The 23,224-nt window shown below is 37.4% G+C and overlaps 1 long non-coding RNA gene across 1 annotated transcript; it reads left to right on the top strand.

The window, feature by feature from the left end:
- Nucleotides 1–2,149: 2,149 nt before the first annotated feature.
- Nucleotides 2,150–19,187, top strand: LOC144238353 (uncharacterized). The gene is made up of 3 exons (XR_013337094.1): nt 2,150–2,274; nt 3,623–3,761; nt 19,003–19,187. It is a non-coding gene; the product is annotated as an uncharacterized LOC144238353 (long non-coding RNA).
- The last annotated feature ends 4,037 nt before the right edge of the window (nt 19,188–23,224 follow it).

The following is a 23,224-nucleotide window of genomic DNA, read 5'->3' as shown; positions in this document are numbered from 1 at the left end:
ATTCCAAGCAGGCTCTGCGCTGTCAGCATCTAGCCCAGTGTGGTACTCGAACCCATGAACTGTGAGGTGATGACCTGAACCAAAGCCAAGAGTCAGACATTTAACTGACTGAACCACATGGGCGCCCCTGCTATGAGCTTTTAAATGACTTTTTAAAATCAGTGTTTTATTGGATTTTAATAAAATGCCAACCATTTCTTATTGGAGGTGAACGCTAGAACAAAAAAAGATGAAAATATTTCCAGAAAATACAGCTGCAATTTTGATTGAACCCAGACTGAATATATACAATATTTGGCAAATTCAATCTTTATAACATTGAGTCTTTCCATTGAACAAAATCTATCCTTTTGCTTATTCAACCTCCTTTTGTATTTTATCTCATTTTCTTTTATCTTTTCACTGTATTTCATTTATTTCATGTATTTCTAAATTTATATAATATTTAAAACATTTTTACTATGATATAATTGATCATTATTACTTACGTGCTATTGACTTTTATATATTATTTAAAAATCTGACAACCTTGTAAAACCTTGTTGTTTTAATATTTTCTACTTCATACTTTTTGACTTTCCAGGAATATAGTTTTCATGTAATATTTATTCTAACATTTCAATATTTATACATCTAACTTATTTTTCTTAACAATTTCATTTGCAAGGGCTTACAACACATTAATTAATAATAGAAATGATAAGTGTGAGGCATTGATTTGTAATGAATGCTTAATTTTATTAAATGCTGTATTTTATCATTCTCTATTAATGTGCAATAGTTACATAATTATATTTCTCAATATTGAGCCATTCTTAGAATAAATGAATGACTTTTTCTTGATACAGTATTTTTCCACTTCTGTTGGAACTTATGAGCTAATAATTTTAGGATATTAATGAATCATCTATATACATGTGATATTGATCTATCATATATTTTGGAGAGACAGAAAGAGAGCATGCAAGTGCTTGTAAATGAAGGAGAAGGGCAGAGGGAGAGAGAGAATATCCCAAGCAGGCTCCATGTTCAGCATGGAGCCCATGTGGGGCTTGATCCCTCAACCCTGGGATCATGACCTGAGACGAAATCAAGAGTTGGACACTCAACTGACTGAGTCACTCAGGCAACCCAATCTATTATAGTTTTTATGCCATCTTTGTTCATTAGATATTAGAGTTATAGCAACTTTATAAAAAATATTTGATGGGTCTTCTCTTTTTCTCTGCTCTGGACCGAAAAAAAGAAAAATTCGACCCATTGCTAAAACCTACTTGCATAGTCATACAGGGTCTGGTGCCCTTGCCCTATTGTTAGGTAAGGTTGGTCATTTATATTTTCCAAAAAATATTTATATTTACAAATTTATTGATATAATATTTTGCTTTATTCCCATACAGGATTTCATCCTTTTTGTGTCTATGGTTACTTTTCCTCCCCTCATCTCTTTAATCTTGGGAATGTTTGCAAGAACGTTTTTTTGTGTTTTTTTTTCAAAAAAAATTTTTATATAGAGGGAAACAGAGAATGAGCAGGGGAGGGGCAGAGAGAGAGAGGGAGACACAGAATCTGAAGCAGGCTCCAGGCTCTGAGCTGTCAGTATAGAGCCCGATGCAGGGCTTGAACCCACAAACCATGAGACCATGACCTGAGCCAACGTCAGACACTGAACCGACTGAACCACCCAGGAACCCCAAGAATGTTTTAATATTAAAGAATTGTATTAGTTTTAAAGAAAAAAGTTTGCTTTTATGTCTTATATTTGTTCAAAATACTAATTTATTTTTTGTTCATAGTTGCTGTCATACAACTTTCTTTGGGAGGAGAGCACATGTACATGGATAGATTTTTTTTAATACAAGGAGACTCATTTTCTATTGGAGAAGAAAGAAAATAAGTGTATCTATCATGTATTTCATGGCTAAGATCGAATGCTTTAAAATGTCAGCAGTCACATTTTAAAAATTCCTTTGATTCTTTTTGATTCATTTGTCATAGTAGTCTGCTCTTGATTTATGAATGCAATATGGTTTCAATTTCCACTGAGAATACTAACTAACATTCTTCATACTTTCCTATATTAACCTTGTTTCATTACAGAAAGGCAATTACTGTCTTTGTTAAAACTACTTTTCAGGATATTGAATGTCTTCCAATGTCACATTATCTTACACCAGTGCCAATTCTTAGACTTGATGGTATGGATCCATATTTTGCAGCTGACATGGATTCTTCCATAAAGCATGGAGCTGAGTCATATAGCTGTGTTAACAGGTAAATATCGGTACCTTATTTCTACTACCAAAACAATTTGCATTGATATAGGCATATATTTTAGCCATACCAACACTGTTGTTTTGTCTTATTTAAAACATTTATTTTTTGTTAAAAATTGTTTTAAATTTTTATTTATTTCTGAGAGACAGAGAGAGACAGAGCATGAATGGGGGAGGAACAGAGACAGAGGGAGACACAGAATCTGAGCTGTCAGCACAGAGCCTGATGCAGGGCTCGAACCCATGGACTGTGAGATCATGACCTGAGCCAAAGTCAGATGCTTAAACAATTGAGCCACTCAAGCCACCCAAGTTATTATTATTATTATTATTATTATATTTAGTTTTTACTGTGGGAGAACCCATTTTTCTTTCCTGGCTATGGTAGAGTGGTCAGAGGTCTTCAATTTTCTCCTGGTGTCTACGTTCTAAACCAAACAAACTTTCATCTTCTGATGATAGGATATTAGGGGTGTTTGTTTCTGGCTGGAATTCTAGTTTCCCGTGGAAAGAGTATAAGAAAGGATTTACTGTAGAAATTAAAGTTTCTGGGGATTTTATTGCTGTGCTGAGTCACTTTACCCTGCGTGTGTGCTGTGGCTGCAAGTTAGCTGGAGAACTATTTATCTTTCCTTTCTCTCCTAACACCAATAACCAAAGTCGGCTTTGGCAAAATTCCTACTTTTCTTAGCGGTCAACTCAAGCCATATCCATGCCTGGTAGAAATGCTCTGGTCACGTGCATTTGGAATGAGACAATTCTTCTTTTTAAATAGAACTTACTGGCAGATTGGCTTACATACAACACCCAGTGCTCATCCCAACAAGTGCCCTCCTTAATGCTCATCACCCATTTCCCCCTCTCCCCCAGCCCTGCATCCACCCTCAGTCTGTTCTCTGTATGTAAGAGTCTCTAATGGTTTGCCTTCCTTGCTCTCTGTTTGTAACTATTTTTTCCCCTTCCCTTTCCCCATGGGCATCTATTAAGTTTCTCAAGACCCACATATGAGTAAAAACATATGATATCAGTCCTTCTCTGATTGACTTATTTCACTCAGCATACCTTCCAGTTCCACCCATGTAGGGGCAAATGGTACGATTTAATTCTTTCTCATTGCCAAGTAGTATCCCACTGTATATATAAACCACATCTTCATCCATTCATCTGTTGATGGATATTTAGGCTCTTCCCATAATTTGGCTATTGTTGAAAGTGCTGCTATAAACATTGGAGTGCATGTGCCCCTATGCACTGTATCCCTTGGGTAAAATCCTAGCAGTGCTTTTGCTGGGTCATAGGGTAGTTCTATTTTTAGTTTTTTAAGGAACCTCCACACTGTTTTCCAGAGAAGCTGCACCAGTTTCCAGAATGGGACAATTCTTGAAGTTACTCTGCAATTTTCCACATGGCATCCCTATCATCTCTTCTTTCAACCCTGAGTTTTGGGCCGTTTTATTGAAAAATATATTACACTTAATCTTTAGGGTAAGTTTGCTTTCCTCAAATTTAGTGGTAAGTAATATCCACCTGATACCATCAAAAAATCCTTCAACTTGCTGTGCATGGATAGTACATGTTTATATGTAATGTCTTTATTTCATTCTATTTGTATGTTTACGTGTCATCTTTTGTTGGTGACTCAAAAGGAAATTTCTTTAGGAAGATGAAATGTATTTAGACCGACCTGTCATCATGAAAGTGGAATGTGAAGTTGGGCTCCTTTACCAATTAATCTGAGCTTTCCATATGTGTTCCTTCTTCCAACTGTCTTTCTTTGTTTATAATGGTCTTTCTTTCTTTATAACGGCTTTTTTATAAGCCATTATAAGCTCTCATATATTGCCAATACAGTTTGTCAGGTTTAATATAAGTTATAGAATTAAAGTAAAGTAGGCCCAAGATCTATGGACCCACAGTAATGGGGAACAATTTGTTAGGCATCTCATTAAAATGGGTGGGATCAATGGTACTGTTTGTTCTGAAGTTTTTTCCCCCCAGTCTCTGACAATGGAATTGCCTTTAAATGCATGCTGTCTTTTCTACAGTGACACAGCTCTATTGTGGAAGATTCAGGACCTAGAATCCAATTCCTCCAACAACTAATTAGGTCTCTTCCGCTATTCCAGAAGTCTGTTTCATTTTTGTGGCTATCGGATAATGTTTTGGTCTAGGTTTTTATGTTCGGGTAGGTAGAGCACTGTTCAGCTCTATTTTGCAGATGTGACAACTGAAGCTCATAAAATTAGGCGATTCCCAAGATACTTAGTGAAAAATGCCAGAATCCAAATGATATGTTTTGCATATAGCTGTGCTTCCTCTGCATCTATCTATCTATCTGTCTATCTATCTATCTATCTATCTATCTATCTATCTATCTATCTCTATCTCTATCTCTATCTCTATCTATCTCTATATCTATATCTATATCATCTATATCTATATCTATATCATCTATATCTATATCTATATCATCTATATCTATATCTATATCATCTATATCTATATATCTATATCTATATCTATATAGAGAGAGAAAGAGAGAGAATACTTTTCTAGTTATGAGAGAAAAAAGTTTAGTCAACAAATATTTTACAAGTATCTAATTTTGTAATATGCCCATATGGCCAGAAGAGACACGCAAAAGTACATATGACATGAATCGAAGAGTTTACCATGATATGGTTGAAGAAAGAAGTGATGACGATATGAAATTAGCTAATCATCGTGCTCTTGATAGAGATAATAATCATTATAAACACTGAAAACAGTAACAGAAAGATATACAGTAAGCCTAGGGTTATATAGTCAAGATGGTATCTTTATGATGTTAGAGGAGTTGCCTCAGACATGTTTACCTCTAGAATGTTTCCTAGAGCTTCCTGCAAAATTTGATCTTTCTAGAAACTGTTGCCTGTCTTGTGTCGTTGTGGATGCTTCCTAGGCTATTGATGACTCCTTGGCTCTAGTTCTTGACCATGGCAGTTGGCTTCTGCCCACTTGGCTCTGAATTTCCATGACCCCTGGCTGCCCCCACCCACCCTTGTGACCTGGGTCTTTACCAGAAACTGAACCTGCTGCTCACTTTCTGCTTTTTAGTACTGACTCTGCAGATTTCTGATCTAAATTCTGCGTAGCCCGGCAGTAGGTATCAGTGGGGACATATGTAGGTAAAGCAAATGGAGGGTTACATAAATGCCCAAACAACTCTTGCCAAATTTTCCATTCAGGCAGAACTGTCTATTCTGATGTGGGTTAGGTATATAGAATTTTTTTTTTTTTTAAATTAGAGCTCTTTGGTTCTTTTAGGGTCGATATTACCATATATTAAAGGGACCCTAGTTTTGTCTTTTGGTGCATGCAGTTATTGACCAATGCACGGAGGAGAGACGATGAAAATGTAACCTGTTGTATAGAAGATACAGATTTGTTGTATAAAAGATAACTGAAAAAAAGGGAAGTGTCAAAGGACATAAAACAATCTATAACAGTGAAGTGGTTTAAAATTTTAGACATTTCCCTGTAGTATTGGGATGGTTCAGAACCACAGATTCAAAATCCCAATGGACACATGTAGCCCCATACTATTAAAGCCCTCGAATTTGAATCAGGTCTGTTTTTTCTCCTTCCCTCCTTCTCTGCCTTACTCCTTCCCTCTCTCTTCCTCCTTATTTTCCTCTCTTTCTTTTTCTGTTTGTCTCTCTTTCAAACTGAACATACCTATTATGTCAGTATGTAGGAGAACCTTGATTTCTAACATAGACTTATTATAACAAATGGGTCTTCAGAGAAATGTCTTATGCAAAACAAGTTTGCTAAAAATGGGAGAATTTTGTAGGCTTGTTTCTAAAAGACTCCTGAGCAATATTATAGAGGAAAATGTCCTATTTCTCCAAAGAAGATTATTCTTCTCTCGCGAGAATGAATCTGCCATTAGAATCAAAATATAAAGAGGCCAAGAAGCTTTATAAATGTTCCAGTTACTTTTCATCTCAATCTGCACTTTTTCTTAAAAATTTTAGGCATTCTAAAGGGTGTATATCAGTACTTAATTATGGTTTTAATTTGCATTTCCCCCATGATTAATGATGTTGAACATCTTTTCATGTCCTTATTTACCATCTGTATCTTTTCTCTGATGAGTGTTTATTCAAATCTTCTGCCTAAGTTTTATTGGGCTGGCTTCTTATTATTGAGTTATAAGAGTTTTTTTATGTAATTTGGATATGCATCCTTTATCAGATATATGTTTTGCAAGTATTTCCCTCCAGACTCTGGCTGGTCTTTTCATTTTCTTAACAATGTCTTTCAAAAAGTGAAAGTTATATTTTGACTGACTCCAGTTTATATTTTTCAAAAGGTTAGTGCTTAAGGAAAGAAGTCTTTCCTTAACCTAAAGTCCTATTGACTTTCTCCTACATCCTTCAGAGCCTTTATAATTTTAGAAGTAGATTTATAAAATATCAATATATAGAAAACAATCTTGGAGTTTCTGATAAGGTGAACATATCTTTACCGTATGATCCAGCAATTTTAGTCCTAGGTGTTGATTCAAAAGAAATGAAAACCTACGTCTGAAAAAAGTCCTATATATGTATATTTACGGCAGATTTGTTCATAATTGCCAAAAATTGGAAATAGCCCAAATATCTATCAACTGCTGAACGGGTAAATTACAGTTCATGGAGCAACAGGATGCTGGTAGAAAGCACTAATGCTAAGGAAAAATGACACAAAAACTACATGGTTAATTACTCGATTTAGATGACATTTTAGAAAAAGCCAAAACTGTAGGGACAGAATCATGTTGTCAGATACCAAGGGCCAAAATAGAGGAAGGGACTGATTAAAAAGTGATGTAAAAGACCTTTATGGAGAAATGGAAATGATCTATATTTCAATTTTGTCAGAAGCTAAAGAGAAGACTGTTTACGTTCTTCAAAACTCTTTGCACTGCACATTTGGAAAAACACTGAACGTCACTAAATGTAAATTATACTTGGAAAAACTTGACTAAAATTTCTTTCAGACTTCAACTTGTACACAGCTATTTTTTAAGTGTTTGTTTTTTATTTTGAGAATGGGAGGGAAGGACAGAGAGAGAGAGAATCCCAAGCAGGCTCCATGCTGTTAGCTCAGAGTCCCATGCTGGGCTCAATCTCATGAACCAAACCGTGAGATGATGACCTGAGCCAAAATCAAGAGTTGGTCACTTAACCTGCTGAGCCACCCAGGCACCCCCACAGCTATTTTTAAAGGAAAAATTTTGAGTTCGTTCGTAAATCCCCTTTACCAATTTTTCACTATAGAAAACTAATTTTTCCCAGAGTGTGACAGAACCCAAGAATCAATTCCTGGCTCTCATAGAGGTGCTAATAAGTTATTACAGAAGTTTTCTCTATTCTTATTAAAAACAGAATCTGTCAATGTCTTGGGCTAGAAAAATCAGATGCATACTAGACTTTGCTCTTCACATATTTCTCACAAGTTATCTGCCTAATTATTGCTTCCTTTGCAGTCTTTGAATTAAATTTAATCATTTAAGTTTTTTTCTTTCTTCTCAGTATCCTAGTTTAGGCTTTCGTACGATTCATCTTGGACTGGTGCATTTGGCTTTCAATTGATTTTCCTACCCTCAGCCTCTAACTCTTCCAATTCATGTTGACTATGACCCAATAAATTGTAAAATGCAGACTTTGTCAAGTTGCCTAACACATCATAATTACTTCTTCCATTTGCTTGTAAATGCTTTCGGAAATATGGCTCTTTGTATCAAGGTTCCAAACACAATATTCTCCAAAACATAGGCAGCTAAAGCACTTTTTTTTAGCTTGGTATTTATAATGTATACCTGAATATAAGATAAGAATATTTTCCCCCCAAATTATTTTTCAAAACAAAAGATATGCTTGTGTCCTTATGAAGTCTTCCATATATTGGTATAGTCTCTCAATGACTTTATGTTAAGCAAGAAATTATATTTGGGAGAAATCACTCAACCTTTGATGGTATCAGTACATGCTGGTTTGGATGTCCATAGAGGTCTTCCCGTGGAGTTAAATATGGATGCTAGGATATTTACCATGGATTTAGTCAGGGGTATTTTGGTTGATCAATCAATCAATCAATCAAAAGGAATCAATCAATGAAATTTATTGAATATTTATGTATTGTCCATCTGAATTATTAAGACAATCAAGGAAAATGTGATCAATTCACTTTATCTACATTTAGTTTCTTCAACTTCTAAAAGAAATTGGTAACTTCATTTTCCACAAGGTACAGCATTAATTGGCATTAAAGTTGGTTTATGGGGCTCTCAACTCCCATAAAACTCAAACAATATCCATGCTTGCATGACCTCCACTCCTCATCATTTTTTTTGAATACCTTCATAGAAAACCTCGAGCTTTATGGAAAATTGTTGTCTAGTTATCTTTTAGTACTTTGCATTTTATTATTGTTGTCTAAACACCTACTAGAATTTGTCTTTCTTCTACAGCTGTTTTTGCATTGTGACATAAAATGTGTGATATACACTGGATGAAGTCAGCTGAAATTTAGCCCTCAGTCTAGTATCATTCTCCTTTGGCTTTTATTGGTCCTCTATCAAATGGAAGAAGAAGGACCTGAAGTTGTGTGCATTCTTTTCCAGCATTAACATATTTGATCACATGTAATACATAGCCACAACAGATACTTAAATATACATCATGTCCTCAAGAGGTGCCATAGTCTTTTTCTTTTATGAAATATTTTATTATATACAATTGGCCTAAAAGATGAGTGTTGTAATAAGTGTTTATTGTGATTTGGATTAGAAAAGATAATGCCAAAACACTGAATTTTTTTTTCCTCTCTCATGTAGAAGAGTTAGTAAGGGGCTGAGACCTGTCTACATTGTTAGCAAATGTTAATGCAAACAAGAGTAAGGCCTCATATTAGCTGAATGTAATGACATTATTAATTGGCTGCATATCTATACATTTCTCTTGTGAGGAGAAAAGCAAACAGATCTGGATATGAACTCATGGTTCTGTGGCAAATACATCAGTAAGTAGGCTGGCAATCATGAGTAGATGCCACCAATTAACTTCCTTACCAGAAGAAATCTCCCTTTGTGCTTGAGGATCCTGTATTTATGAGTGATCCTAGCCACTGAATCCCAAGAGGACCTGAGAGGCAAAGTGTGTAGGCAGATGGCTTGTTTTGTTCTCTATGTCTTAGTTTGTGGAAGTTATTGCTTTCCCTTCCATACTCAAATATCCTTCATTCTCTCCCTTCTGTAATTAAATATCCTCTATTTCAACCTCGATTTGCATTAAGTGGAGGATCGCATAATGCCATTTGGAGGCATGATGCTTTCACTGATGTAATTTTTTTTTAGAGTCTATCTGTTTTTCAAACTATGGAGAGATGGCCCACTTATCTTACCAGATAATAATCATAATTCTCCTACATAAGATTCATAATTCTTAAAGGGAACCAATAAATCTAAAACAGAATTGGGTTACAGGATACTCAGATTCTTCCTTCGGTCATTTATTTATTCATTCATTATATACTTTTTAGATTTATCCAAGATTTATTGAGGACCCACCATGTATCAGGCATTGTCCTTGAAGTTCTGAAGATCTAAACACAGTGAGCATGTGGAAGAAACTTCTAGGTAAAGAAACTTAAGAAGAGAGTATTCCAATTGTGTGCTGAGTGGTATTGTTCCCACAAGATCTCCCTATCCAACACAGCTCACAATGACACAGCAAAGGCTAGAAGATATCTTATAGGGGAGGAATCTTTGAATGTTTAAGCACTTTTCAACCTTATCTGAGCCAAAATCCCCTTCCCCACACACGTATAATCATTAATTTTTGGTTTAAATAGGTAGAGAACTATCCTTATTAATTTTAGCAAAATTTTGATACATACATGTTGCCTTGCCTAACACATAGAGACAAAATTTGAGCTTAGTCTGACAGTTATTAAGAAAGGGAATGAGTGACGGGTCTAGGGGTGTAGGAGTTCCCCCTGAAGTAGAAATGGTTAAAAGGTTGTTAGATAAGTAATACTCAATTTTATGTTTTAGGTTCTGTTAGGTTTCTATGTAACAATCTGGTGTTACTTCTTGAATCCTCAATGAAAGCCTCTTCCTTAAAGTTGCTTTCTGAGAGTGGTGTTTGCCGGAAATCAAGATTAAAAGAGACTGTATGACTTTAGGTCATCATGGGGTTGACAGAAGGTACAGCTACTGGAGGGAAGATCAAAGGGAGCTGGCAAAATCAGAAGAGGCAGGGCTCAGAGCTCAGAGACAGAGATAATTAGGAGAAACTGGAGCTCTGGCCAACACTTATTATTGGGCCTGAGTCATTTTATTTATTTATATTAAAGCATAAAGGACCTGGAGATGCCGAGGTCACCACCTACATAGAGAGAGAATTAATTATAAATTCAGAGTGCCTTCTCTCCCAAATCCCTAAAGACATGAAATGACCAGAATTCTTTTCCTTTAGGAATTACATTGTCTCAGCAGTAGTGAAAATTCATCTATCAAAAGAAATAAAGATTACAAATGTTCCAAATAAACACATTTTTAAAAATCCTTTAAAAATGTTAGAGAGCAACGACAGGATTACCAGGACATAAAGGAAGAAAAGATATCCTTTGGAGATTGCTAGGAACAAAAAAAAGAATGTATCATTTATCCTAATTGCTTTAAAAGAGGGGCTTAAAGGAGATCTGGGGGTTGTGGGGAGAGAGTATAGGACAGGCTACTGGATATTAGGACTATGGTTTCAAAGGAATTATGAGAATCAAACTGTGGAGTAGTTTGGTGTGTGGGGTCTGGATCCAGATTCCTGGATTTGAATCCCTTTCAGTTTAACTTCTCTGTTTCTTGGTATTCTAACCTAGAAAGTGATTGTAATTGAATAATTGAAAATTATTGTATCTATTTATTTCTAAGGCGGTTGTTGAGTGGATTGGTAGAATTAATATAGGCATAGTTCTTGGAATAAGGCCTGGCAGATGATGGGTACTCAGCAAATGTTATTGATTGGTAATTATCGAAAGTATTGAAAAGCCCCTTCCAGAAGCTGCAGGTAAGAAGGTCAAAATGACAACTGAGAAATTTCATTGGGTAAACAATCATACAATTGGACAGATATTGGAAGAGACATCAAGGAAATTACTAACGGATACTTCAGCCATTGAATTGGTAATTTCTAAGATGACATAAATGCCACTGTGAAAAAAGTGGTCCATGCTCTTAAGGATCAAACCTGGGAAATTTGGAGGGGTTCTGGCTCTGAGGAAAGGTAAGATGCAGTAAGCAGGACACATAGAATGCTGTTGGATGTGAGATTGTTCAAAGAAAGATGCCTTAGGGAGGAATAAATTTTTCATAGAAGGTAAAAATAAATATGGTGACTTTGAAAAAGATACTTTTGATAGATCCCAAATTAATTAGCTTCAAAATTTTTAGTACTAAGAAACTTACAGAATAAAATAGGAAAAGTCTGTCAGACAAACACAGATGAACTAAGAGTGACTCCATACCCAGAATTTTAATTCACGACTAGTTCTATCATCATAGAAGCCTCGGACAGAGGATACGGAAAACACTCAGAGCGGAGAGAGAAAAATGATCAAGGTTGATTAGGAAATTATTTTGATGTGCATTGTGCAGCTGGATAGAGTGGGAACCCAGACACTAGCAGATTTAAGATAAATCTTACTCTTGCTGCCCATTTACGTTAACATCTTCTACAGCTGAGGACCAACAGAACCTCGGGATTTGTTGGGAATAGCGAAAAATATGGAAATGTTTATTTTACGTTTATTCCCCGTCCCGCTCCTGGGCCTGTGGGTGGCCATGACTTTTCTTCTGGAATCACATGCAGCTATGAGAGAACACACCACAGAATTCCCTACCGCACTCTGATGCAATTATCTTCTGAACACTAGCTCACATCCCTCCTTCAATGACTGTTTCTCTAGGTCACCTACTTTCTCCCATTCCTAATGATATCAAAAGCGTAGATAACCAATCTGACAATGGTCCTAACTGTATTTTTCTTCCTTGTTTTTAAATAGCGTTTAAAAAAAATTCTGACTTTGTTTCAAATAGGTAATCCAAGCACATGACATACAATCTCAAGAAGTGTCTAAGTATATAGATACAGAGAAAACTAAGTCTTTCCCACTCTCATCCCCAAGTCCCTCAGGGTTCCATCCAGAAACAACCACTGCTGCAATTTACTGTGCACCTTTCCAGAGGTTATTTCTGAAAATCACAAATTTGTGTGTGTGGGTGTGTGTTTACTTTTAAAAAATGTAAATGGGTGTATTATATACACTGTTCTTAACTTTGTTCTTTTCACTTAAGAGTATATTTTGGAGTTTGTTTCTTTATTTCTTTCTTTGTGTCTTTCTTTGTGTCTTTCTTGGTTTCTTGGTTTCTTGGTTTTTTCCTTTCTTTCTTTCTTTCTTTCTTTCTTTCTTTCTTTCTTTCTTTCTTTCTTTCTTTCTTTCTTTTCCTCCCTTCCTTCCTTCCTTCCTTCCTTCCTCCCTTCCTTCCTTTTAGACAACGTTCTTGCTTTTATTTTTTTAAATTTTTAATTGTTATATAATTTATTGTCAAGTTAGCTAACATACAGTGTATATACTATGCTCTTGGTTTTGGGGGTAGATTCCCATGATTCACCCCTTATGTACAACACCCAGTGCTCATCCCAACAAGTGCCCTCCTTACTGCCCATCACCCATTTCCCCCTCTCCCCTAGCCCCCATCCACCCTCAGTTTGTTCTCTGTATTTAAGAGTCTCTTATGGTTTGCCTCCCTCTCTGTTTGAAACTATATTTTTCCCTTCCCTTCCCACATGGTCTTCTGTTAAGTTTCTTAAGTTCCACATATGAGTGAAAACATGATATGTGTCTTTCTCTGACTGACTTATTTCACTTAGTGTAACATCAACCAGTTCTATCCATGTTGTTGCAAATGGTAGGATTGGTTAGTTTTCTGTCCTTTAGTGTTTTAATAGCTTGTTAAGAGTCCTGCACCTGTGAGCACTATTATATTAAAAGAGGGTTATATGCTGTCCAGGGCGTGGCCTTTCAGGAAGTGATTTTGGAGTGTGTTTACTGCTCTCTGTTGTGACTCTGGTTGCTTTATCTTCCTACTCATCGTGGTGGTTTGGACCTTCCAGAAGGTGTGCTTTGATTTGTTTGTTGAAGTATTCATGGAAAATAATTTAAAAAGTGGGGGAGTCGTGATGGAAGAGGCCTTATCCCATGCAAAGAGAGAAATGACAGTGGTGGTGAAAAAGAAAAGAAAAAAAAATGACCAGGCAGAGACTCAGAGATTCTTTGTGGCTTAGTTGAGAGAGATTGAGAGGGAGAGAGAGAGAGAGAGAGAGAAGGAGATAGGGAAGAAGTGTAAAAAAGAATAGATTAAAAGTGTCTGCTTAAAGAAGCCAAGAACCAGAATAACCAGAGTAGAGAAGGGAAGAAATAAGAGGAACAAATACACATAAGAATTGACCAAGAATCAAATCAGAGAATGCAAAACCACTGGACCAATATGTGTTCCTTGGAATTGGTGGCTGTGCTGGTCTGGAGGAGGGACTGTCTGGTCTGGTCACTGTCATACTTGCTCTGTTACATACACAGGTACTAGTCACAGAGGGGCGTGATGTGGTGTAGGCGGGGTCTGCCTCCCTGTGGGTTTGTTCTCGATTCCCTGAAACACTACCTTGTTGGTGATGTGGAGAAAAATGGCGACACCCATCACTCCTCCCTGGACCGGATGTCCCAAACCACTCTCTTCAGGCTGTTTTCACAGTGCCAGTAGGGCACAAGCAGGCTGGTTTTGCTCTGCTCCACAGTCTCCTGTGCCTCCCAGGTCCTTGGCTGGGATTCAAACCCCCGATGTCTTAAAGGATCCTGCTCAGCACACCCTGGTTCTGGGGTACTGTCACTCTGCCAGTCAGCCAACAAAGGGCCTCTGGGTCTTTTGTCTTTGTAATGGTTATTTGCCTTCTTCCCACAGCACTAAAAGGAAAGGACTGCTCTCTCTGACTGTGCCTGGGAGCAGCTACCATAAGCCTGGGCCTGGCTCCCCTCCTCCCCCGGCATGATATGAACAGGGTGGAGAAAGCCCCACAGTTAGAAATTCATTCTTTCTGTTTTTTTCCATTGCCTGGTCCATAGTTTTTCTCTTGTCCAAATACAATCCTACGTCTCCATAGCCTCTCTTTCTCTCCCTTTTGTCTCTCCACAGGAGGGACCCCTCACCGCCCCGGACCTACACCACCCACATTATCTCTCCCAGTTCACAATCACACACCTATGGCCCCATGAAGTCGTCCCTGTGGGTCCCTGGAGATGTTTCTGTCACTTTGCAGCCCAGATTCCTGGAGTTCCAAGCCTTCTGGCCTCAATACTGCTGGGCTTGAGGGACGAGGGAACTTTGGGTCCCCTACTTCTCTGCCATGTTGACTCCTCCCTCAAACAGCCTTTTAAAAAATTGTGGTAAAATGTACATAACATAAAACTCACCACTGCAACTATTTTTAAGTGTATAATTGAGGGCACTAAGGACAGTCACACTGTTGTACAACCATCACCAATTCGTGTCCAGAACTCTTTGCATCTTGCAGTACTGAAATTCTGTACCCATTCAACAATGATTCTCCATCCCCTGCTCCCTCCAGCCTCCGGCTGTCTGCTTTCTGTCTCTGTGAATTTGACGACTCACAGAAATGGACTCAAGCAGTGAATTTTTTCTTCATTAACTGGCTTATTTCATGTAACAGAATGTTTTCGAGGTTCATTCATGTCGTAGTATGTCAGCATCTCATTCTCTTTTAAGGCTGAATAATATTCTATTATATATAGGTACCACATTTAGTTTATTCAGTCATCAAGGGACACTTGGGTTGCTTCCACAGTTTAGCAAGTGTGAATAATGCTATGAACATGCATGTAAAAGTATCTCTTCACATCCCTGCTTTCAATTATTTTGAATATGTACCCAAAAGTGTAATTGCTAGACCTTATGGTAATTCTGTTTTATGTTTTGAGGAACCAGTGTGCTGCAACATTTTACATACTCACCTGTAATGCACGGTTCCAATTTCTCCATATTCTTGCTAACATTTGTTTTTTTTTCTGTTATTTTTTTATTAATAGTAGGTGTGAAGTGGTATCTTATGGTTTTGATTTGCATTTACCTAATGATTCGTGGTGTTGAACATCTTTCTATATCTTTATTGCCATTTATTGGAGAAGTGTCTTTTCTTTGGAGAAGTGTCTATTCAAATCCTTTAGCCATTTTAATATCAGGTTGTTTGTATTGTTGTTGAATTGTAGGAGTTCTTTCTATATGCTGGATATTAATTAAACAGTCTTTGAAATATAAATGACATACAATAAACTACTCATATCTTATTGCAGTGTACAATTTGATACAGTTTTGTCGCACATGTATCTATGTTAAATCATTACCACAACCAAGATAGTGAATGCATCTATTACACAAAAACATCTTCATGCATCATGATACTTTTTCCCACCTCTTCCTGTTACCCTATCCCTTCATCTATCTACAGGCAGTCACTGATATTTTTATGTCTCTGTATATTAGTTTCAGTTTCTAAATTTTGTATGTATGGAATCAGATATTATATACTTTTTTAATATGCGGTGGTGGTTGGGGGTGAATCTTCCACTCAGCACATTTATTTTGAGATTGATCCATGTTATATGTATCAATAACCCATTCCTTGTTATTGTTGAATAGGATTCCATCATAGGGATTATACCACACTCTGTTAGTACATTCACTTGAGGATGACCGTTCATTTGGGTTGTTTCAGTTTTGGGTGATGATGAATAAAACTGCTAAAAAACTTAATATATGTCTTTGTATGGGCATCTATACTTTCGTGCCTCCTGGCTGAATACCTAAAAGTGGTACGGCTGGGTCATATAGGTATGTTTAACTTTATAAAAAGTAACAACTGCTTTCCAAAGTGGTTGCACAATTTTATATACCTGACAGCAACATCTGAGAATTCCAGTGGCTCCATATCTTTTCCGGGACTTGGTAAAGAGCCAGTCATTTTAATTTTAGCCACTCACCTAGGTGTGTAACAGTATCTTAGTGGGGTTTTACTTTGCATTTCCCTAATGTTTACTGATATTGGTGTCATTTTTGTGGTAATTTATATCTGTATGCATTTCTCTTGGCTCCTCTCTTTTGAGAATTTGAGTTACACATCTCTTAGGCCACAGTTTTCTAGTGTCTGTTTTATCTTTGCTATCAGTGTTTCTGTTACATTTTGGATAGTGTCAACTGCTATATTTTAAAGTACACTAATCTTTTCTTGGGCAATGTCTGACCCATTTAAACTCCATTGAGTGTGTGTGTGTGTGTACATATTATTTCAGATGCTGTGGTTTTTACTTTAGAAATCTTATCTGGTTCTTTTTTCATATTTTCCATGTCTCTATTTAATATGCTCAATTTTTCCTGCATTTTTCAAAACTTACTGAACACAATGATAGAAACTCTTTTAATGGTTTTGTCTACTAAATCTATTGACAGTGTCATTTTTTGTGTCTATCTCAATTAATTTATTTTCTTCCCATGTCAGCTTGTATTTTCCTGCATGGTCATCTGTGGTTGAATGTCATTTCACTTTTCTTTATTGAACACCAGATATATTTTGTAGTCCCATCAATATTCCCAAGCTTTGCTTCAGGGAGTCTTTAAGTTATGTAGAAATAGTTGCTCATTTCAGTTTTTGAAAAATTCATTTTATTTTTAGAGATAGAGACCACACAAGCTGGGGAGGGGCAGAAGGAGAGAAAGAGAGAGAAAGAGAGAGAGAGAGAGAGAGAGAGAGAGAATATCTTAAGCAGCCTCCAAGCTCAACACAGAGCCTGACACAGGGCTTGATTCCATGATCCTGGGATCATGACCTGAGCCAAAATCAAGAGTCACATTCTCAACCAACTGAGCCACCCAGGCACCCTTCAGGTTTTGTTTTTCAGCTTTATAGGCTGGTTAGATCAGAGCAGCATTTAGACTGTTACTAAATTTCCTCACTAATGTGTGTTCTATCCAATGTTTTATTAAGTATGAGATCTTCCACATTGGTTATAGGGAATAGTGGGTATTTCCAGCTTTTCATGAGCTCTGAAGGTCATTTATTTAAAATTTTTTAAGTAATTATTTTCTGCTTCTTGGTTAGTTTTCCAAGAGTGCTGATCAGTCCTCAGCTGAATTCTCAAGAGAGATGCTCTGCAGGCTTCTCTGATTCTCTCTTTGTGCAGCTCTCTTTGTTATAACATTCATCCCTGCAAACTTGACCTGCTGTGCCTCCCTTAACACACACATGCACACACACTGAAATCCCAGCTCTACCTTCTCAATTTAGGGACATCACCAGGCCCCACCTGGGTTTCCTCCCCGTGTTGTGGTCTGTGGTGTGTCAGGCAGTAAACTAGGGTGGTTGCATAATTCACTTTGTTTATTCCTTCTCTGTTACTGGTCACTGTCTCTCATTGTCTGATGTTCAAGATCCTGAAAGTGCTTGTTTCTTGTTCAGTTTTTGGCTATGTTTAATAGGTGTGTGAATCCAGTCACTGTTACCTCCCCTTGGTTGGAACTTGGAAATCTTTTTGAGAGCATGTTGGTATATTGTCCTGCCTTTCTCTTTCTTCACACGTCCAGCTGGAGACGGGACTTAGGTACAAATTGTTTTTTTGGAAGGTGATCGTAGGATGCAGGAGATACGCCAGAAGGAAGTGCTGGTGTAGAGTATGGTGTTAAGTTGGTTAGCACCATGTATGCTGGAATCTCTGAGGACTTATTCTAGAGACAAGCAGGAGGTTGGGGGGACACTTATTTATTGATTTACATCCTCTAACTAGTTGATGTTAGCCCCTGGCAGTATTATAGTCTATAAATTTTGAATTTCATGGTGAACTCTTATTTTTTAAATTATTTTTTTAATGTTTATTTTTGAGATAGAGTGTAAGTTGGGTAGGGACACACACACACACACACACACACACACACACACACACACAATCTGAAGCAGCATCCAGGCTCTGAGCTGTCAGGACAGAGCCTGATGCAGGGCTCGAACCCACAAACCATGAGATCATGACCTAAGCCGAAGTCAGATGTTCAACTGCCTGAGTTACCCAGGTGCCCCTAGTTTCTTTTTTTTTTTTTTTAAATATTTTTTTATTTATTTCTAGGAGAGAGAGAGAGAGAGAGAGAGAGAGAGAGAGAGCGCGTAAGCAGGGGAGGATCAGAGAGAGAGGGAAACACAGAATCTGAAACAGGCTCCAGGCTCTGAGCTGGCAGTCAGCACAGAGCCTGACGCGGGGCTCGAACCCACGAACCGCGAGATCATGACCTAAGCGAAAGTCAGACGCTTAACCGACTAAGCCACCCAGGCGCCCCAGGTGCCCCTAGTTTCATGGTGAGCCCTTAAGACTTTGCAAAAAATTCCTGGGCAGCAAAGTGGAGGAAGCGTCAGGTACATGGGGCAGATAGTTGACAGTGTGCAGGATACCTGTCCATTGCAGCTAATTTTGTTGGGCTGAGTACATGCGACACAAATAATGTTGGTCCCAGTTCTTCACCAGTAGGGCTCGCTTTCTTCCCCCAATTTCAGCCCCTCATTTTCACTCTTTCTCTTTCTTACTTCTTTAGACTGACATCACTCCAGGGTGCCAGGGTGCTTCAGTCGGTTAAGCCTCTGATTTGTGATATTGGTTCAGTTCATCATCTCATGGTTCCTGAGATCAAGCCCTTGCATCAGGCCCTGTCCTGACAGTGTGGAACCTGCTTGAGATTCTCTCTCTTCCTTTCTGTCTTCCCCTCCCCTACTTGTCCATACTCTCTCTCTCTCAAAATAAATAAATAATAAACTTTAAAAGTCTTCAAAATAACATAACTCCAACAGCTTTTTGCTTAACTCATTTGCGTCATGGTGAAATTTTTCATAAGTGTGGATGTTTTTGTGCACAGATAAGATTAGTTCAGAGACACTTTATTTTTAAAATTAATAATCATTTATTAAATGTCATTTATTAAATGTTTATTAAATGTCAAATGAGAATCTCTAAAGCTTTGATTCATCATTGAGCTTTTAAGTTTAACTATATACCTCATTTTTCTCCTGATAAACCTAATTCATTTTAATGACCACAGTAAAGGTAAATTTACAAAATAATTCAATATATATTAATATGTAAAAATAATTTATAATTTTAATATATTTGATTCTTATTTTAAGAGCATCAATTTCATTACCCAAAATAAAAATAAAATCCCCGTGTACAAAAATAATTCTGGGAAATCTTATGCCTTGGATGATTCTACAGTTTTTTTTAAGATCTATTTTTTAAAACCTAGTGGGATTTAAAGTTAAAATTATCAGTCTAAAGCAATTAGTCATTTAGAGGCTTTAAATTGAAATTAAAAATTAATTTGTTAGTGCAACAGACAAAATTCTTTTAAAAATTGCATAAACTTAAAACATTAAATTGGTGATGATTATTCTTCAACACAAATTTGTAGTTGTGAAGGGTTCAACTCAATTTGTTGTTTAATGCTTAATTTTAAAAACTTAAAAGTTAAAAATAATTAACCACTGTGAATCAATGGTGGTGTTTCAAGAGAAATTTAGAGTCTTAGCTTAATTATTTTGGCTTGGTGGCTCAGTTGGTGGGTACTGCATGGCCACCAGATATTTGAACATGATGTGAAGTTTTGGAGTTGTATATTTTATCCATGTTCCTTCCTACCTGCCATGCTGACACCATTTTATTTCCTAGGTGCTCTGTAAATGGGGCACTCTCCTATCTCGTCTCTCCTATGTTCAATTCACATATTCCCAAACCTCTAATTCGTTGAAATCCCTAGTTAAGTATATTCAATTATCCATACAAGCTTTTTAAAATTGTATGAGCTTACCACATTGCAATATTAACTTATGCTTCCAGAAATTATTTTCCGAGCATCACTATGTGCCAGCCACTGCTCTAGGCATTTGAAGATATTGTGGAACAAGATAAAAATGTCTCTTGGTGGAACATACACACCAGGGGAGGGAGAAGACAGTAAATGGCAAGGTTATCAAATAAGTAAAAGATGGGTGCACATAAGTTAATTATTTGGTATCTTAAAAAGTGATAAATGTCAACAGATAAAGAAGAAATAGAGTAGGATAAAGGATTATGAGTGTTATGGAGAGGGGGTTTCAGGATGGGAAGTTATATAACGTGGTCAGGCAAGCACTTCTTAGCAGGTGATATAAAGGAAGGGTGTAAAGTAGCTGACATGGTCAGGCAAGCAAATATTAGGGATGAGTGGCCCAGGCAATGGTACAGATAAAGCATGCCAATTGTCTTTGATGGACAACAATGATTGTGAGTGGTCAGTAGGGGATCAGGGGAGAAATGAGGTCAGAGAGCTACCAGGCATACAATCTCTTGTATGTGATTGTAAGTACTGTGTTTTTGTGTTCCAGGACATTGGGAACCATTGCTGGATTTTGACTAGAGCAATGACATGACCTGACTTAGGTTGTATAGGAATTCCTGTGGCTTCTGAATAGATTGAAAAGATAATGTGAATGGTTGGCAAGGTAACAGCAGGGAGACTTGTTAGAAATCTTTGGCAATGTTCCAGATAAGAAAGAATGATGGCAAAGTGCAGACTGGGAGCAGTGGATGTGCTGAGAATTCTGGATATGTTTTCAAGGTTAAGCCAACAGAATCTCCTTTTACATTGACTGCCAGATGTAGGAGAAGGAGAGGCCAGAAGGCATCAAATGGTTTGGGCTTGAGAGAATGGAAGAATTGCCATTAAGTAGGATCAGAAGCAGCTAGCGTACAATTTAGTACATGTTCAGTATGAGCTCCCTATAGGACATGCAAGTGAAGAGGAGTCAACAGCTACATATACGTTTGAGGAGTTCAGGAGAGAGATGCAGAGATCCAGATTAGAGCTACAGATATGGGAAAGTTAACGTATGAATGATATTTTAATCCATGAGATTATATATCTTCAAGTAGAAATCAAAAAGGTAAAAAGACAGATACATGGAGAAATTCAACACAGAGTGGCTAGGGAGAGGTAGATGAACAAGCAAAAGATACGATGTACAAGCCCCTAGTGATATAGAAAGAAAACAGAAATGTTTTGGTCTCCTGAAGCCAGGTAAAGAAGTGTGTTCTGGAGACAAAGAATGATTATCTGGGCCAAATGCTGCTAATAGTCTAATAAGATATGAACCAACTAAATGAGGACTAGTCTGACTAATTGGATATTGACATGGGGAGGATCTTGGGAACCTTTATGAGAACAATTTTAGTGAAATGATATAGGTGAAAACGTGGTTGGAGTTAACAAGAGAAACAGAAGAGGAATTGGAGACAGTAAATTTAGGTTATTATGGATACGTGTGCTTGTAGAAAAGAATTGTAAGGGGTGTGTGGTCAGGATAAGTTTTTCTACAAATGACAAAACATGTAGGTTTTTGTATGCTGATTGGAATGAACCAGTAAAGAAGGAAACATTTGATTAGATAGGACTGAGAACAGAGAATTGCTGATCTGATACCATATCCTTGAATATACCAGAAAATATGGGTGCAGTGCACGAAGGTAGAAATTGGCATTAGATAGGAATGTGGATAGTTCTTCTGTGGTAACAGAGTAGAAGGGAGACTGAGAGGTATAGGTGCTGGTCAGTGGGTTGAAGAGGTGGTGAAAATGTGCGAATGTTTCTGTTTCCTTATTGAAGTTGTAATCTAAGTTGTATTTATTGATTGAAGGTTGTGTCCCTTAAAATTCATACATTGAAGTTCCACCTAACTCCCAATGTGATGATAGTTGGAGACAGGGCCTTTAAGAGGTAATTCAAGTTAATAAGTTCGTAAGGGCTGGTCCTAATATGGGAGAATCAGTGACTTCTCTCCACACACAGACCAAGAGGTGGTCATGTGAGCACACAGGGAGACGGTGGCTTCCTAACAAGCCAAGAGAAGAGAACTCACAGTGAAATCTACTTCGCTGTCATCTTGATCTCACACTTCCCAGTCGCCACAACCGTGGGAAATAAATGTCTGCTGTTTAAGCCATCCAGTCTATGGCATGTTGTTATGGAAGCCGGGGCTGACTAATACAATTATCAGCTGAAAGTGAGATTGAGGGGGAGGACATGGGCTTAAAAAGGAGAAAAATATCCAGTTTTCTAGGAGAGTGGGAGAGTGCAGTGATGAAAGATGTACAGTGTGATTATAGCAATAAGGACTCACAGTTTGGTGCTCTCGGGTTTAAAAGGAAACTAGTTAATGCAGTTATGATTTTATTTAGTTTGTTTTTGTTTTTGTTTTCAGGCACCCAGTTGCATGGGTTTTGGCAGGAAATGGGTTTAAAGTTATGTCTGTCCAGGTGTTTGGTTTTGCCAAGTGAGATCATGGTGAGAAAGGGAAAAGAGAATAGAAGGTAGAAGGTAGTGACAGTGGCATGATTATGATGATTGACTATGGACTTTAAGTGGCTAGGCAGAGGAATAAGGATATTAACAGAATGATGGATCCTAGACAAGTGAGAGAATCAAAGAATTGGAGGTTCTGTCAGAGCCAAAGAATGGATGGTGGTGGTGTGGTGGAAGGAAGAAATGACGATAAGAAAAAGTTGTGAGTGAACTGGGATCCTTAAAATGCACATAAGCGAGGGATTGCAGCTTTTCATAGCGACAAAATCTAGACTAAGATCCTAATAGTGATCCTAATAGTTGTTGAGGTAGGCCGCCAGATAAAATCATTGCATCATCAGAGAAAAACTCAAGAAATGAAAAGAAACTGCTGGAAGGACAATGTACATCCACATTTACAGATTTCATACTGGAAAGACTGACAAAG

This window comes from Crocuta crocuta, unplaced genomic scaffold (genome assembly GCF_008692635.1).
Source record: "Crocuta crocuta isolate KB4526 unplaced genomic scaffold, BGI_CrCroc_1.0 scaffold51, whole genome shotgun sequence".
NCBI classification, from domain to species: Eukaryota; Metazoa; Chordata; class Mammalia; order Carnivora; family Hyaenidae; genus Crocuta; species Crocuta crocuta.
Note: the sequence above shows the minus strand (reverse complement) of the source record. Positions and strands in the feature narration are given on the sequence as shown.